We start from the raw sequence: 16278 nt of genomic DNA on the forward strand, positions 1-16278 counted from the left end.
GGAAAGGAAGGACTCGGGAGCCACCTGCTCAGTTGCTACCAATGCAGGCACTGCCTCCAGCCAGCTGAAGACCTGAGGCGTCTCAGAGCCCCATTTCGTGCCTTGTGAATGGAGACCTGTGCATGCAACACTCTCAGGGGGCCCTACTGTGCGCAGGCGCTGCTGTGGACACAGTGGAGACAGGAAGAAAGGGGGTAGATGGTAAGTAAGAGGAATATGAAGTAGAGATGGCAACAGTGCTTCTAGTAAAAGCAGAGCCAGAGCAGGAAGGATGGGGAGCCAGGTGGAGAGGCGAATTTTGCAATTAACAACCTTACAAGTTATTTCACAAATAATAACTTTGCAAACCTCAATAGAGATTGGGAGGAAGCCTCGCTTAAAAATGAGCAGAGACCTAAGGAGAGAAAAAGGAAAAGTGCTTTGTCCCGAGGCTCAACTACTGATGTTATTAGGATCAAGTTGGGCTGTAGATGTCCAAAAACAAACCAAAACAAAACAAAACAAAACTCACTGGAGAGGCATAATTTCTCTCTTCACATAAAAGAGGCTCCCAGGTGGGCCTCTCAGGGCTATTTTGCCCACCCCTAATCATCAGGGTCCAGGCTCCTTCCATCTCTGATCTCCCATTCTTAGCCATGAACCTGCCTCACAGTTCAAAATGGCTGCCTTGTTGCCTACCATCACCTCCATATTCCAGTTGGGGAGGGGAGTAGGGTAGAAAGAAGCATGTGCTACCTCCCTTTGAAGGCATTTCCAGGAAATTCTGTTCATTTATCCCACTGGTCAGAACTGAATCATGTAGCACAGACAGCTGCAAGGTATACTCAGAAACGTTTGGGTTTTTTTTTTTTTCACCAGGTAGCTATGGACCCCCAAAAGTCAAAGGGTTCAACTGCTGTGGAGGAGAAAGAAGGGGTTTTGAGGGACTCTCCCCCACCACAAACATGAAACCCTCCACTCCAGGATGCTTTTCACTCATCCCAGGCTCTGCTTCCCCAAAGACCCCAAGGTTGCAAACTGCGGCTGCAGCTCAAGTTCAGGCCCCGTGTTTCAGGGGCCGTCCGGAAGGCAGGGCTCCACCTGTGGTCCACCCTCGCTAAGCACCCGGGCCCAAGGCGCCAGGCATTTCCCATCCCACCTCGTGCCTGCCTGGTGAGGCTGCCCAGCCAATTTATCTCCTTCTCCTCAGTAAACAACTGTCAGGGAAAATAAATAGTTTTTAATAGGCTCATTAATTGAATTCAGGGAGAAATAACCTTCTCCTGAGGCTGTTGAGAAGGAACACTCAGACACACAGAAGAGAGTCCCAGGACCCTGGTGTGAAGGTAGAGACCCCCCAGACAGTCATAGCTGTGTGCAGCAACATGGACTCCACCAGTAAGGGGACCCTTCCCCTCCTGGGCTTTTTCCAGTGTCCTCAAGGCTGGAAGTCTCCGGTGGGTGCTAACTGGGCTTTAACGCCTCAGTAGCCCTTGGCCTCTGCTCTAAGCCTGTGGCAGCAGCAGGATGATTTAATGTCATTTTCTTTCTCTCTCTTTTTTTTTTTTTGCTCTCATTACATTTATTTTAAAGGTTCTGCCTTCTTATGTCAAGGACATACCAGGTTGCCCAATGACGAGAGTAAAATTTTTCTCCTCTAAGTTTTCAAAGAGGGACTTCCCCGGTGGTCCAGTGGGTGGGACTCCACGCTCCCAATGCAGGGGGTAAGCCGGGTTCGATCCCCGGTCAGGGAACTAGATTCCACATTCTTTAACAAAGATCCCACGTGCCATAACCAAGACCTGGTGAAGCTAAATAAATCAAGTTTTGTTTTTTTAAGTTTTCAGAGAGAATGGGTTTTTAAGAAAACTACCAAGTCTTCCCTGATGGGGCTTCCCAGGTGGCTCAGATGGTAAAGAATCTGTCTGCAATGCAGGCGACCCGGGTTCGATGCCTGGGTTGGGAAGATCCCCTGCAAAAGGAAATGGCAACCCACTCCAGTATTCTTGCCTGGGAAATCCCATGGACAGAGGAGCCTGGCAGGTTACAGTCCATGGGGTCGTAAAGAGCCAGACATGACTGGGCAACTAACACACACACAGTGTGTGTTAGACCAGGGAGGTGGGGGCAAAAGGCACATGTCTGGGTGGTGTCTCAAAAGAGCTCTGGATAGGGAATCTAGAGAGGTCACTGCACCTCATCGGGTGATTGTGGCACAGAATTGACCCCCCCCCCCAAAACCTGCCTAGGGCTCTGGCCACACAAGTGTGACTTGGTTTCCCCACCATGGCTCAGTGGTCCTTGAGGTGGGCCTCCTGTCACCATGGATCACAGCACCGGCATGGCCTGTGGTTCTATCTGCCTGGGGCTGGTCCCTAGCTCCTGGCGGCACTGCAGCAGGAGACTCAGCCCTGCTGGGAAAAAGCCAGACTTGAGCCCAATTGCTCCCAGGACTCCCAAACCTTCTGCCCCCCTCCAAAGCTCCATTTGTAGGTCCCCTGATGTGCCCGGAGAAGGCATTCATCACCATACTGTGTCTCACGACGTTTAGCCTGTTACATCTTCACCGTGCCAGCACGTTCCAAGCAGACTCGGTACAGACCATTCTAATCATTCAAAACAGTCTTGTTCCCCTTTTACAGACAAGGAGACTGAGGTTCAGTCTGGAGACTCCAGGGGCCCACAGTCATGCTTTGCAGAAAGCCAAGGCTCTAACGCAGATTCTTCAAATGCCAGATGTGATCCCCCATAGAAAGCTTGGCCCATTCCTAGGGGCATCTCGGTGACTTCTCTACCTCTCTGGCTGAATGTTGTTGTTCAGTCGCTTAGTCCTATCCGACTCTTTGCAACCCCATGAACTGCAGCACAACAGGCTTCCCTCCTTCACCCTCTCCTGGAGTTTGCTCTGGCTAAATGTACACGGTGTCAGTGAACAGCAGTTAGCGGAGTCTTAAAATCTCCTGGCCCAGCTACTATGCCCTCTGGGGATCCCCTGTGTTCCTCTGGGTTTCTCATCTTCTCAAGAGACAGGAAACCTCCTGGACTGTTTCAGGGTTCCCTGACCCCATGGCACTTGTCCTCAGAGGCCCTGGCTCTCAATAGCTGTTCATCATAGCCTCTGCAACAGACAGCTCAGGCATGAGGCGATTCAGAGAGGGCGAGCGAGTGGCTGAAGTCACACAGCACCTCCACTGGGGTCGTGGGTCTCCTAGCAGCCCTGCCCAGGGCAGAGGGAGCTGAGCCAGGGCATCTTAGCTGCTGATGTGGGGTTTTCCCAGCCATGACCCATCTAATCTGGACAATTAGACATGCTGGTTCTAGTGCAGGAGGGCAGCTTTCAAAAGCCTGGCAGGATGGTCTTGGGGGAGGGAGCCTGGTGGAGCTCCCATCCTGAAAAGGGGGTCAGACAGGCTGTAAAGCAGCAGCTAAGAAAGTGAGATATTGACCAAAAAGTTTGTTCGGGTTTTTTTCATAAGGTATTACAGAAAAACCTGAATGAACCTTTTTTGGCCAGGCCAATAAAAAGACTACTGGAGAACACTGGCCGGATAGGGTTGGCCCAGCCAGAAATGGAATACCCAGCAGAGGAAACAGCAAGGACAAAGGCCTGGAGGTGGAAAGAGAAGAAAGGTCAGAGTGGCCGATGCAGAATGAGCGAGGAGGGAGAGGGTAGAGAAGCCGGCAGGGGAGTGGATGGCAAGAAGGGTTTGGGCGCACCATCCAGAGAGGCAAAGCAACTTGCCTGAAGCCACACAGCTCCTAAGAGGCAAAGACGGACCTTGAACCCAGACCGGCTGACAATGACGCCCCTTCATCTGCGACCGACCTTCTGGCTACATGATTGCTACCTGCGAAATGAAACCACAGAGCCTTCTTTCGCGAAAATTATTAACCATTTCAAGAAAGCAACAGCAGATCATTCAACCAAGTTCAGACCATCTGTGAGCACAAAAATGCACACAGGCAACCCTGGAAAAGGTTCCAGCGAGCCAGTTCTTCGTCCTTACTCTGTGCCTCGGTTGCCCCCATCTGCCACCTCTCGGAGCTGTTCTAAGGATGAAAGGATAAATTTCAGCGAAGCTTGAGCCCTGGGTCAGACATGCAGTGTAGACTCCACAACCAGGGACCTCATGTAATACTGGTTTATTTCCCCTCTGTTGTAACTGTTTGGGCAATTGTGGATGTGGGGTTCCACCCACGTCTCCCCCAGTGGCATGTGAAGACAGGTGGGGGTGAGGGGGTGGGGAGGGCAGGTGAAGCCACATTCACTTAGTCCCTGCTTGTGTTCCCAGGTGGCGCTAGTGGTAAAGAAGAATCCGCTTGCCTATGCAGGACACGCAAGAGACTTGGGTTTGATCTCTGGTTGGGAAGAAGCCCTGGAGGAGGAAATAGCAGCCCACTCCAGTATTCTTGCCTGGAAAAATCCCACGGACAGAGGAGCCTGGTGGGCCACAGTCCATGGAGTTGGAAAGAGTCGGACATAACAGAAGCACACACACACACGTGTACCCTGGGTGCCGGACCCCATATCCACATGACGGTGTTTAATTCCTGATACAGCAGGCAGGACATGTCCCCATTTCCTGGATAAGAAAAGCGAGGCTGGGGGAAGGAAGAAGGGGTGACCTCACATGGCCGGGGAGGGCCTGTATCAGGATTCGAACTTAGCACTCTGGCCTCCAAAGACTAGGTAGGGAAAAGAGGAAAGACCTGGCCATGGCAGCCCCTTGGCACCCCAGATCCACCACTATCTCCGGAAAACCCCAGGAACCCATGCGTCAGGGGCAGTTTCCCGCTTGCGATGATCAACTGGGCCATTGGGGCCAGGACAGGTGGGCCACGGGAACGTTTGGGATCTCAGCGTTCGAGTCCAGGAAGGCAGTCCAGGGCGCGGGAGGCGGACATTCACAGATAAGCCCATAATACCCCAGCTGCCTGATTTCTCTCACCGCCTGGGCTGTGGAGCACGTAGCAGGTTTTCGACAGCTCAACATGACTGACATCTAGAACCCAGTCATTCTCTGTTGCAGGGGGTGGGGGTGGGGGGCATCCTAGGCGCTATGGGGTGTGGAGCAGCATCCCTGCCCTGCCCACTGGATGCCAGGAGCATCCCCTAGTTGTGATGACCACAGATGTCACCAGACTTCACCCTGTGTCCCCTCGGGGTGGGGGGAGCAAAATCACTCCAGGCTGAGAGCCACTGCGGCAAACTCCACAGATAACATAGGCGACCCAGTGCCCCAGCTCCAAGAACAAATAGGTGCGTTCCAGAAAAGACAAGAGGAGAGGAACGGGTCCTGTGGCCAGCAGGTAATTCACGGCACTGCCCTGTGGGACCAGCCAGCACAGCATTTAATTTCAGTCAAGTTTATCATTATGACCAATATTAATATAATCAGAGTCAATGTTTATTGAGCATGGCCCGCTGGCCCAGGCCCTGTGTTCAGCCCTCCCCAGGAGGAACAGCACCCCTACCTTCAAATAACCCCTCCAGGTGGCTGCGAGTCTTCAGCCCATTTCACAGCCCAGGAGACTGAGGCCTGGGGATGTCAAGCGAGGGGTTGAGCCCATGCAAGCGGCAAATGGAGGTGTTGTTAAGGAAAAGAACGACCCGAGAATGGAAAAATAGGGCAATTTCATGTAAAAAAAAAAAAAAAAATCTAGATTTCTGGTTTTCCTTGGAGAACCAGGAAGACCAGGGTTGGGGGGGGCAGTCTGTCCAGTGCCCCCTTGGCATGACCTCTCCAGCCCTAATGGGCCCTAGGGTTTAAGAATGACATTTTTGGACTTCCCTGGTAGTCTAGGGGTTAAGACTCTGAGCTTTCACTGCAGGGGGCATGGGTTCGATCCCTGGTTGGGGAAGATCCCACATGCCATGTAGTGCAGCAAAAAAAAAAAAGAAAGACAATGAAGTTTCTGCCAAGTCTTCTCTAGACCAATGTGAAGAGACCCAGCCCACCTTCTAGTGGGAGGCTCAGCCCAGCAGGCACACAAGCAAGGTTGGTGCGGCTGTGTGGCTTTGGGCAAGTCCCCCTGCCTCTCTGGGCCTCAGCCTGAGAGCTGTTCCTGGAGGTGCTTCCAGAGTTCCCAGGTTTCCTTCCACTAGCAACGATCTTTGCACCCAAGCTCTGGGGGGCTTTCAGCAAACTCTAGCTGCATATGTGGAAAATGCCATGCGAACTCCTCAGGGTCAGGACCCCATGAGGTCCCCTACCTCTCTTTTCCGTTTCCCTCATCTCCCACCACACAGCGTCACATGCCTGCCTTCTCAGCTTTGCACTTGGTGTTCCTAATACCTGTTCAACTCAGAAGGCCCCCCTCCACTCCCAGACAAAATAGTGGCCCCGTGACCTGCTGGGGGCCGCTGGATTTCCAATCTCCACAGAGCCCTGCTGCAGCCAGTTTTTTTCCTGCTTATTTATGTACTTACTGTCTCTCCCGAGAAACTACAGGGTCCAAGGGATGGAGGGCCGAGCCCGCCTTGTTTACTGCTATATCTTCTGAATTCTATTTTCATTTGCTTTTATTTACAAAAAGAAAGCAAGTGAAAGAACGTACCAAGCCCTTTCAGTCTACCGGCACAATATTCACTCGTAAGTGAAGCAAAGGTCCCATTTTACAGATGAGGACACTGAGGCACATGGTGTCTTCACACCCAGTTCAAGGCTCCCCAACAGGTCTACGTCAATAGTCTGAGGTCCCACAGCTGGTGAGCAGCAGAGTTGGGATTGGAACCTAGGGTCTGGCTCTCAAGTTCTCTGGCCACCACTATTCAGCAAATACTGACTGAATGAATGAACGATTGAATGAATCGGCAAATGAATGAATGAAGGCTGGCACACCAAGCTGATAAACTTGAGCACCTCCCAGCAGAGCTGAAGCCAAAGCTGAGCCTGCACAGCCCTGAATCCTCAGGGACCTCCCCCTAGGCACTCACCTAGATTCACCACAGACTCTGGAAGTCAGGGGGCTACTGCCTGGGGTCTCAGGAGCACCCAGATTCCTGACGCAACCACCTGCCCTCCCTGCCTGCCTCGTCTGGCCGCCCATGGCTCAGATCCTGCCAGGCGCCTGGCCCAGTCCTGCTGCAGATATGGGGCGGCCTTGATTAGGCAGCCAGTGACGGGGAACGCCCCAGTTTGCAGTGGCTGAGTCATCCTGACATTGTTCCCATGCTGGACCCCATGAGGGGCTGAGGGTTCCAGGGGTGGGGGGGATGCTGCTGGGGAGCCCTCACCAGGCAGGTCTGGCTACATATTGACACATCACTTAACACAATCGCTTGATTCTCCCAACAACCCTACAGGGTGGAGAGTATCACCACTCCACTTTACAGATGTGAAACAGAAAGCACAGAGAGCCTGAGCAGGCTGCCCCAGGTCACACAGCCAGCGAGTGGCAGAGGCGTAATTTGAACTCAAGCCACTTCAGAACAGAGTCCACACTCTGAGGAAGGCAGCTGGGGGCCCTGGGGTCTCCACAGTGACTCTCCAGTGTACCCCACAGGGGAACGGTCATCAAAGCTACTTCTCTGACAATGGGGCAGCTAGAGCCCCCCTACTCCTTCCCAGGAGTTAAGACTTCAGGTTCTGGCAGCTGCTGGTCCTGGGTAAGATTTCTGGTTCTCTCATATATGGGCTGTGTGACCCGAGGCCAGTGAAGACCTCTCTGTGTGCCTCAATTTTCCTGTCTGTGAAATGGGGTTCCCAGCATGCGCCTCAGGTGCTTACTCAGCACGGGACCTGGAATGTACGCCAGCCCCAGATAAGTTGGATCAGCTATTATTATTCCCCGACATCCCCTCATTTGCTGATCATGGGGTTAATTATAAGTGGCGTTAAATTATACACACACAGACGCATCGACCTCCCTTTCCCAGAACCCCTGAATTTTCACCAACACTCAATTACCCACGCGACAGCACGGCAATAGAGCATCTTCCTGGCTTTTCTCCACCTGGCCCGCCTCCATCTGAGGGGCCCAGCCCTCTGTGACAGAGGCCAAGACACCCCTCGGGGGCTGGGGCCGTCATAGGATGAATGCAGCCGGCGATGGCCACGTTCAAGAGCCGAGGCAAGCTGTTTATCGACAGCGGAGTCGGGGCTCGCCGTAAGGCAGGCTGCGATTGCTCTCTGATCTCAGGGATGGAGGAGCACAGAGAAGTCAACCAACCAACCCAAATATGCACAGCAGGGTGGGTGCTGGAAGTCAGGATCCCCTGAAAGTGTCAGTCGCTCAGTCGTGTCCAACTCTGCGACTCCATAGACTGTAGCCCGCCAGGCTCCTCTCTCCATGAAATTCTCCAGGCAAGAATGCTGGAGTGGGTTGCCATTCCCTGCTCCAGGGGATCTTCCCAACTCAGGGATCGAACCTGGGTCTCCTGTATTGCAGGCAGATTCTTTGCCATGTAAGCCACCAGGGAAGCCCCAGGACCCCCTGAGCCAGAGGCATGTCCTCCTTTTGCAAGAGATGAGGCTCGTACACGGAGAGGCTAAGGAACAGAGCCGAGGCCACACAGAGTGTGAGGGAGAAAAGGGACGACTGGGAAACCAAAAATTGGGATTTTTCAGTTTTCCTAGGAGGGTTAGGGCCTGGCTTTCCAACAAGGGACTAATGTAACAGTAAAGATTAAAAAAAAAAAAAAAATCGAAAACGAAAAAAGCCTCAAAAGCCACAGGGACCATCCAGGGAGTTGTGGACAAAATCTGTTCCTTCAAAAACAGGATATTTATGGGAGCGGGGTCCTGTGACCCAGAAACCTGAGTTCCAAGCCCCTGGATCAGGGGAGAATCCATGGGAACATGAGAGTGCAGGGATCCTAAAAAAAAAAAAAGAAGAAAACCTGGGTGTGTTTTCAGGTATGGAATCCTTTTGGCCTCCGCAGGACCGGGGGAACCGAAGTGGGATTCCATAGCCAGCCCAGAATAGCACCAATCCCTAGGTCCACCCCATGGAGAAGGAAATGGCAACCCACTCCGGTACTCTTGCCTAGAAAATTCCATGGATGGAGGAGCCTGGTGGGCTACAGTCCACGGGGTCGCAAAGAGTCAGACACGACTGAGCGACTTCACTTTCTTTCTTTCTTTCTAGGTCCACCCCAGCCAGACCCGGGGGAGGGGTGGGGGGAGAGGTAGGGCAGTTCCCCAGAGCAGGGAAGAGAGACAAAAATAAAGCAATACAGAAAGTCGGGGCCTGTCCGTGAGTCACTCCCACCCGCTCGTTAATTTTCGCCTTTGCAGAAGTGTAAGCCAATTGGATTTTTCATGTTCCCCACGCACAACCCCCCACCCCAACACTTCTGAAATATCAGCCAGAGACAAGACAGAATTGGTACGGCGGGGTTCTTTGTTTTTTCTTCCTTTGTGTGTGTGTGTGCCTTTTCTTTCCTTAAAGAAAAAAGAGAGAAGGGAGCAGGGGGGAATCCAAATACTACACTCAAAACCCGTAAGAGTCCAGAAGCCCAGAGGGGATGGCAAATTGGACCGCGGGGTTCAAAGACCCAGATGTCACCACTTTCTGTACATCTCAAGCTATGATCTGCCTGGTCAAGGCTATTTGTCCTGGTGATGGGGTGACAGGCACTTGAAATCATCCCTTGCCCCGTCCAGCACTTCATCTTCTCCAGTGGCAAGCCAGGAGGCTTTCTGGTTCCAGGTAGAAGTCAGACCAAATTTTTAAAACCATCTGAAAAGCGCTTGTTCTCCCCAGCGCAGTGGTGTGACTTTTCTTCTGTCCACAGCCACACATGGGGTTTTGTTGGCTTGGCACCTGGATCTTGTCGCCTGTCCCCACTGTGAGGCCCCTGCCTGGTGGGCAGCTGGGGTCTCTCCACATCCCCCCTCCACCGCCGCCCACTGGGCATCTTTTGCAGCGGGGAAGGACAGAGCAAGGGCAAGACAGGGGTGCCTCCTCCTTGTAAATTCTGGGAAACGGGACGCCCGCCCACGGAGGGTGTGCCAGAAGGCTGTTCTGGGTGCAGAGGAAAATGGGGTAGTGTCTCCCAACCCCTGGCCAGGCCCCCTGCCTCTCTCCAGAAGCACAAGCCCTTCCCCCTTCCCCCAGAGAGGACACCACGGCCCACAAGGAGCCTGCCGGGCCGCTGCACTTCCCAAGAACCTCCTCTGGCTCCGGATGCCTCTACAAATGGAACCTAATGCAGTCGGGGCTGTGAAGCGGGGTGGGGGGTGGGAATTGCTTTCAGCTGAAAACGTTAAGCTTTGTCAATTATCCCCCAAACCCGCCAGGTTTATAAATATCCGTCTTTATTTTTAGGGTTTTCCTCTCCATCCTGAACTCTATCGGCGCCCTCCCCGCCCCGCTGCTGCCGGCCCCCTCCAAGCAGCGGCTGCTCTAAAGTCACAGGAAGCAGGTGAAACTTGGGGGGCTGAGTCTCGGAGCCACGTAGGCCCTACCCGTCCTTCCCTGCCAGGCCACCTCTCTGATCATCCTTCAGGCTGGAGTAATCAGCACAGCCACAGGTCTCCCGGCGCCTGGCTCCTGGGAGCGGCAGTTAGAGATGCGCGTTGCTCCAACACCTGTGACAGGCTGTTTCGTGCCCACCCAGATGGCAGAAGGGGAAACTGAGTCATCCATGGAAAGCCGTCTGCTGAGGAGAGGTGGAGCTGTCTCCTAGACCGATCCTGATCTAGGGGAGGCCAGGCAGACCCCCACACTCTCAGTGGCCCAAAGAAAATGGACACACAGTCATGGTTCCAGAATTGTCGCCCCCAGATGCCACCGCTAAACTCCTGACGTCCAGGAGCTTCTCCCCTTCCACCTGCTCTGACAACTCAGCCCAGAGCCACCACTCTGGTGCTCAGACAAAAATGCCTCAGGTCTCTGAATGGGGCCCCCAGACAGGCAAAGATGCCAGGGATCCCCCAGGGAAGCAGGGGAAAAAGAAAGGCGCTAGGAATGATTCAAGGAGTTAGAAACAGAGGCACTGTCAGTGGGTGACGATTCCTGTGCGGGTGGCAAGCGGGCACCTGGCTGGCAGCGCCCTCCCTCTGTGCCCACCTCAAGGCACGGGACCATGGGGGAGGAGGGTTCACCCCAAGGAGGCCGGCCTGCACCCCAGCAGCACCCTCCAATGCCATACCCCGGCCACATCAGTATGACCCATGCCTCTGCTCCCCTGCCCCCGACTCCCCGCAGAGAATGGGGAGTGGGCCAGGCCTGGCCTCTCCTGGCAGGACCAGTAGTGACATGACAGCACCAGCCCTCTTCACCCCCTGGGGGGCCGATGTCATCGACTGGGTGGCAGGAATAGAAAAGCACATGAGCTCACCAAGCAGGCTAGGTCTCCCTCGACGTTTTGTTTCCCTGAGCCCAATTATACCAACTCTCAGGACAATCGCGGGTGGCTGCCCCCAGGGGGCTGGGGGGACCAGGGCCCCACGCAGAAGTGCACCGTCACGTTGAAGGTGTCCCCCGGGCCCAGGGAACGGGGCAAGATGAAGCCTTCTGGAGTGGAGGGAGGAAGGGAGACAGGACAGCAGGCATCCGGAGATGCCCCCTCGGAGGGCATTGCGGGGGAGTGGGAGTGGGGATCCAGCCGGAGACCCAGGCCCAAATTGATGGGCTCTGGGATTGACCGGGGGCGGAAAGCAGCCGCCCCCAGCCCCAGCTGCCTTCCTTCCGTAGCCAAAGTATCAGCTGGCAGAGGAAGAAGAGGGCTGAGGGACAGAAGGCAGGCGAGACTGGCAGGGGGAGGGGGCACAAAGGAAGGGGGACCCTGGGTGGGGGAGGGCCGTTATGCAAATGGCAGAATCGACCCAGTCCCTCGGCCATTAATAAAAGCTCCAGCAGCAGCAGCAGCTGCTATCGGCAGGGGTAGAGGCACGGGCTGGCTGGCTCTCCTCACGGGTGGAAGAGGGGGAAGCAGGGCACCCCAAACAAAAGGGACCCTCGCCCCTGCACCCCAAAACAGCAACAGTGGGGAACACTGATGGAAGGCCAGAACCCCAACCGCCAAAGTCCAGCGGGGGAGACCACCGGGGGCCCAGAGCGGGTGGGACCCCGACCTCAACACCCTCGAGGACCCTTCGGCTTTGTCCCTGCTTCTCAGAGTCCTCATGCCCAGCCTGGACGCCTCAGACACCTCCCTCCCCAATTCACGAACTGTTGGCCAGGCTGATTTTTCAGGGGTCTGGCGGGAGACCGAAGGGCCCCACGCTCGGAATGAGGACTCCCGCAGATGGAGATGGGGGGAACAGGGGAATCCCAGCTGAGCCCGAGAAGGGGAAGGGAGGCACCACCCCCCAGATGGAAGAGCTGGGGAGGTTCGTACGTTTGGGGGATGAGGACCCAAGGGGGTGGCTAAATTTGAGGAAGGACTGCAGAGGAAAGGACATTCCGAAAAGCTGCATATTTACAGAGCTACTAGAGGAAGGTCTGAAATCGGGGGAAGGATCACATAAGCGGAGATTCCAGATTGGGGGCGGGGGGGTGGCTGACAAAAAAAATATATTACACTTGGGGTTGGGGGGATTCTCTGATTTGAGAATTTCAGAGAGAAAGCAGTTGAAGGGGGGGGGTTCTCTGATTTACGGGGAGTTTCGTGGGGGTAAGTATCCAGGATTTGTGGACAGGTGGAATCCTAAATGTGGCAGTGTTTCCATAAGGAGCGGTGAACTTGGCCGTAACTCGGTCGAAACCCTCGCGCCCAGAGTACCGGCGCTCTAACTCGGGGGGGAGGGCTTCCCTCTGGGTAAGGGGCCCCCCGCGCCCCCTTCAACCAGGTTCCGACGGCTCCGCCCCCAGGGATGACGTCACCACCCTTCCTCCCAGCCCCCAAGGGGGCTCCCAGGGCGTGCAGAACCCGCGAGGCTGGCAGCTGAAGGGGCGGCTTCCCCTCTCCCGGGATCCCCACGGGGCCCCCAGCTCCTAGGGGAGGTCGGGCGCCCGGCACGCGCGCCCGCCCGCCCGGGTCCCTGGGGCTGGGGGCTGAGTCTTGCCCCACTTGGGGGATCTGAGAGGGGGCGCTGGGTCCGCAAAAGGGTGGGGCAAGACAAGGTAGCGGAGGGCCACCCCCCACCAAAGAATAGATGAGACCGAGAGGGCGCTAGGGGGAGACAGCATTGAGTAGGGGGGGGTCTCTAGGGGAGGGGGATTAAAGAGCGAAGGCGGAGGGCACAGCAGCCGCCCTGGGCGCACCGTCCAGTCTGTGCCCCCCTCGCTCTCACCTGGAGGCACCTGTCCCGGGCTTATCTCCACTCCGGGGCGCCCGCGCGCCCCCAATCCCCAGCACAGCGCCCCCTGCCTCCGGGACCCGGCCGGGGAGCCTGGCTGGGCGCCGCCGGAGCCAGCACCCCCTCCGCACACACGCGCGTCCTCCCTCCGCGCCTTTGCCCCGCCCGCAGCCCGGGGTGGTGCAGCCGGCGGCGCTGGGCAGCTTCCAACGCCGCGCTCCGGGCGAGTCCAGCCCAGCCCCCTCCCCGCCGCGAAGCCCCCAGCCCCGCCCGCCGAGCTCCCTCCCCCGCAGCCCCTTCCCGCCCCGGCCCAGCCCCTTAGGGGCATTGTTCGGACGCTGCCTGCCCGGCGCAGCGGCTGGGCGTGCAGCCGGCTGCAGCGGAGCATCCTCCGAGCACAATGGCCGTACAGGCTTCCCCGGCACAAAGCCGGCGCGCTGCCCACTCCGCCGTCTCCAAGTCCCCCACTGGAGCGCCAGCATTTCTTTGAATCGAATTCATGATATTTTTCCCCCTTTACCTGGAGGCTGGCTGAGCTGGGCTCCCCCGGCTCTGCCCCGCTTCACATCCTGGCTGTTGCATGGGATTCGAGCGGAGCCCGAGCGCCAGCGGCTCGCGGCGTGCGCGCGCCGGCCGGGCTGCCGGGCGGGCGGCGCGAGGACACTCACTGCGGCTCGCGCTCCCCTCGCGCCGGCTCGCGCGCCCCCCCAGCCGGTGACGTCATCCCTTCCGCCACCGCCGCCGCCGCCGGCCGGGGGCGGGGCCCGCTATGGCGCGTCACTGCGCAGCCGCGCAGCCGCCACGCCCCTCGGCCAATGAGGCGGCTTGGTGGGGGCACGTGGCCCGGGGCGTTTAAAGGGCTGTAGGAGCACGTGGGGGTGTGGGGCTTCGAGGGACACGTGGGTGGCGGCGTCAGCACCAGGGACCCCTCTGACCGCTGGTCCCCCCGTTAGCCCCAGGGCATTTGGCACAAAGGTCATGGTGCTTGCCATCCCCTGCTCTGGACTCTGCCCTGGCTTCCCAGAGCCCTCTGTATAAAATCCAACCTCTTCTGTGAGACTCACTTCTCCGCACTGGCACCCACCACCCTATTCCAGGTGTCTATGCTTAAGCCAAACCAGCATCTTACAGTTCTTCCAGTCTACTCCTAACAAGATCTTGCTCCTGCTGTTCCTTCACCTGGCATAGTGTTCCCCGCGGCACACCTCGCCCCGGGATCTTTCTGGGGCTTCCAAGGTGGCGCTAGCGGTTAAAAAAAAAAAAAAGCCGCCTGCCAATGCAGGAGATGTAAACAGATGAGGGTTGGATCCCTGGGTTGCGAAGATTCCCTGGAGGAGGACATGGCGATCCACTCCAGTATTCTTGCCTGGAGAATCCCTTGGATAAAGGAATCTGGTGGGCTACACTCCATAAGGTGGCAAAACGTTGCACAGGACTGAAGCGACTTAGCACAACATCTTCCTCATTTCTTCTCTCCCGTCTCTGTTCAACCAGCAGCACCTGGATGAAGCCCTCCTTGACCATGGCCATCAGCCACACTAAGCTCCATTATCTATGCCATCATCCTGATTTTATTCTGATCATGCTAGGGTGTGCCTCTGTGGGGCCTGGAGATCCTAGCTTATTGATTGCATGAATGAGGGAACATTTCCTGCAGAGTAAGCACTTCCCAAACCTCTCACCTAATTACCATCACCTGCTGCCCTTGAGGCAGGGCAAACCACAGTAGGAACCCCAGCTCAAACACTGGCTTGCTGTGTGGGGCCCTGTCTCAGCTTTGCCACCTGCAAAATGTGTTTGCCCCGCCTTCTGGTCTCAGTTTCCCATCTGTGAAATGGAGCAAGGTGGCTGTTGCTCACAAGAGAGTGTAAGGATGAAGTGTGATAGGGTGCCTGCCTGGCCCATAGTTGGCACTATGGAACAGTGAGGGAAAAAAGACAGAAAGAAAAAAGGGAAAGATTACCATGGAGGGCTGGAGGGCTCAAAGACACCAAACAAGATTGCACATCAAATGACTGTGTTTTGAACCCGTTGGAAGCATTTTATTTCATCAAGGTATGTATTTGAAGAGGGCCTCATGCCCATAAAAGGACTCAAGTTTAGAATTTGGGGGGTTTTTCCTCCCAAATCATTGATTCATTCATTCCTAGTCAAAGATGCAGATATAAACAAAAGGCATTAACCCAGGGAACAAAACAAGAAGGCGGAAGTCATAAATAGGAGACAAGAGAGGAGAGGATGAATAATTAAACAAGGAACCTAAATTAAGCCTGGAGTTTCCCAGCGGCCAGCGCAGGTTTGCAGAACTTATTTGTCCTCCTTCCTGGCAGTGTGACCCTGACCTAGCCATTGACAATCTGACCTTGGTTTTCTCATCCAAGCAATGGAGACACAACTGCATCTTGAAGAGTCAAATGGGATGGTCTGTGCACAAATACTTAGCTGATCTGAAATACACAATAGGTGCCCAAGCCCTGTATACTCGATAGAGGTAGACTTCTGACTCTGGAGGGGCTGGACATGGCATGAGCCACACTTAGCCCTGCCACCTATTAGGTGAAGGACTTTGAAAAAGCCCCTCTGAGCCTCACTGCTACCATCTTCAGAAAGGGTACAACCTCATCTACTTCTGAGAGTTCTCGTGAGCAGGCAAGGAAAACAGTTGCAAAACATGGTACAGTGTGTGCTCAGGACACCAAACCATTCAAGCCATCAATCTGTGTGCCAGGCTGTTTCTAGGGCTGGGGCACAGAAAGAAACAAAACAGGCTAAAAAATTCCTGTCCTCTAGGAGTTGATTCCAGGGGAGGAAATAGACAATGTCTCGCTTGGGGTAAAAACACAAGCCTTCCTTCAGCCCACAAGGTACTCCACTGCCTACCCCCCATCACCTCCCTGCTCTCACCTCCTCCCTTTGCTCCCCCCACCCTTGCTCACTCCAGTCCACCTGTGCCAGCTGCCTCACTGTTCCTTGCAAAGATCAGGCACAGTCCAGCCTCAGGACCTTTGCACTGGCTGTTCTCTTTTCCGAGAATGCTGTTCCCAAAGCTGGCTCCTCATCCTTCAAAACTCTGAGAGACCCTCCCTGACCATCCTGCCAAAGCTTATCT

At 55.5% G+C, this 16278-nt stretch overlaps 1 protein-coding gene across 1 annotated transcript in view; it reads right to left on the reverse strand.

Annotated features, from left to right (window-relative positions):
* PTPRS (protein tyrosine phosphatase receptor type S) overlaps nt 1-13842 on the reverse strand; it is a 112350-nt gene extending 98508 nt beyond the window's left edge. Inside the window, exon 1 of the mRNA XM_043466283.1 lies at nt 13690-13842. The gene's annotated coding sequence lies outside the window, so the exon portion shown is untranslated. The remainder of the gene's footprint in view (nt 1-13689) is intronic.
* Between the last annotated feature and the right edge of the window lie 2436 nt (nt 13843-16278).

This window comes from Cervus canadensis, chromosome 4 (genome assembly GCF_019320065.1).
Source record: "Cervus canadensis isolate Bull #8, Minnesota chromosome 4, ASM1932006v1, whole genome shotgun sequence".
Classification (NCBI taxonomy): domain Eukaryota; kingdom Metazoa; phylum Chordata; class Mammalia; order Artiodactyla; family Cervidae; genus Cervus; species Cervus canadensis.